Raw genomic sequence first — 2,234 nt, 5'->3', positions numbered from 1 at the left:
ACATAACAACAACAACAATCAAAGTAGGAAATGCAAATGCAACAGTAACATAAGAACTTAGAGATGTCTACGCACTGAAAAAATCTTATGGTGTGGTGTATAAAAGGAAAAATATCACAAGGGCGTATGAGGATCAGACATTACTGAGTCTGCTTTGTGACTCAGACTAACTGATGATACTGAAGAGTCAGGAACAACCACTAAATTCTTACTTGTTTGCTCTTGTGACACTGAATAAAGTCCTTTTGCTAACAATCTCTGGGTCATATGTATGAGTACGATGTGCTAGATATGATTGAATTGAGTATTGAGAAAGTTATCGCTCTCAAAGATATTAAGAACAGCAAATGTCCTGAGTAAAAAAAACTATGTTAATCTATGCTGGTAATGATTGTGATTTAACTGAAGACTGTAGAAGATTAAAAATCTTTTTAGTGATTTCTTCAGAGGTTCCACAATATCAAATATCCACCTGGAAGGTTTGGATTATATTCTGCACTTCACTACAATGAATGGGAAAATTTCTTCTCAAAGCTATATGTTGCTCTTGAAGAAACCTGGTTGCAGAACACAGAAATTGAATTGGAAGAGATGGAACCTTCCTTGGGTCTGGTTCTGATGAGGACTCATCTGACCTCAGATGACGTTTATAAGGTATCTATGAAAAAGCCAAAAACCCTCAAGCCAAAAAAGAAGAAAAATATATCCCAGGTACCACTTACGGAAGGATTCACTTGCAGAAGGAAGACCTAAGAAAATTATAAATCAGGAAAATTAAAGAATTGAAGAAGTGACCTGTTGAAAGGATAGCAGTAGAAAATGAGGGAAATATATCAAAGAGAATTAAAATGATAGATGGAATTTAAAAAAAAAAAGAACCCCAAAAACTGAAGGATCTTATGGTGAAGATGGTAAATAATGCAGGAAACATGAAAATAAATGTAGGGGGGAAAATATACAAAGCCATTGTATAAATAAAGAATTGGTTGATTCTCAACCATTTGAAAAAGTTGAATATACTACAAAATGATAGAAGTCCAAGCAGCACTACAGATACAGGAAAAAAACACACACCAAAACTCTAGAATATTACAGAATAACAATTGAAGTATTTAAATTAAAAGATGCATTCCTGGATTTTCTTACATGCCTACACCAAGAAAATGCAGTTACTTCATCAAATGATTGGAAAAGGTCCATTTCAAAGAAAAGGAGAACCAACAGAATTTATAAATTATAAAGTAATATCATTGATAATATGAATATGTACAAGTTGCTGAAGAGAATTAAAATATTAATGAAGCAGTACATATACAGGGAACTTCCAGAAATTAAGGCTGGATTCAGTAGAGGATATGGAACAAGAATATCATTGCTGATTTCAAATGGAATTTGGCTAAAAAAGATAATATTAAAAAGATTTACTTGCATTTTATTGCCTTTCAAAGCATTCATTTTGAGAATTATAATAAATTAAGGATAGCATTAAGAAGAATGGGGATTTCTAAGTACTTAATTGTGCTGATGCAAAATCTGCACATAGATGAAGTGAAAGTTTTTTGCTCAGAACAAGGGAGTATTACATTATCTAAAATCAAGAATTATGTGCATCAAGGTTGTACCCTTGATCCATACCTATTCAATTTGTATGTTGAGCAAATAATTTTAAAAGTTGGTCTATATAAAGAACATGACATCAGAATTGAAGAAAGGCTCATCAATAACCTTATCTGTGTTATGTAGATTATACAACCTTGCTTGATGAAAATGACAACTTGATACAGTTATTGATGAAGTTTTAAAACTATAACCTTCAGTGTGTACTAAATCTCAAGATGAAGAAAATAAAAAAAATCATACCTGAAGCAATAGACATTATTTCATCCACCACCAAGATGGCGGTGGTGGATGAAACATCAAAAGAAGCTGGAGGAGGGGCAAGCTGAACAGAAACAGGCCATCAGAGAGACCAATGCAGCATGCAGAGACCAACACTGCACGATGCAGAGAGTAGGAATTTGAGTCAGAACTTTTATTAAATAATTCGTTTGTTTATTATTGTGTTTCTTCTGTGTGAAGAAACTGTGAGCAGACAGCTGACAGGAAGACCGATTAAGGCAGAATATGACAGCAGGAACAAGAAGAGAAACAACACTCGGCATAAATCACTATGACCTAGAAGACTGAGGATAATAAGTAAGAAACTATGAAAATCCAACTAGCAATAGTTTTGA

General features: G+C 33.5%; 1 pseudogene; it reads left to right on the top strand.

The window, feature by feature from the left end:
• The first annotated feature begins 17 nt into the window (after positions 1 to 17).
• LOC102863365 lies at positions 18 to 866 on the top strand (annotated as a pseudogene).
• The last annotated feature ends 1,368 nt before the right edge of the window (positions 867 to 2,234 follow it).

Source organism: Elephantulus edwardii, unplaced genomic scaffold (assembly GCF_000299155.1).
Source record: "Elephantulus edwardii isolate Elephantulus edwardi_28Jun2011 unplaced genomic scaffold, EleEdw1.0 scaffold00059, whole genome shotgun sequence".
NCBI classification, from domain to species: domain Eukaryota; kingdom Metazoa; phylum Chordata; class Mammalia; order Macroscelidea; family Macroscelididae; genus Elephantulus; species Elephantulus edwardii.
This window is presented reverse-complemented; position numbering and strand designations above follow the sequence as displayed.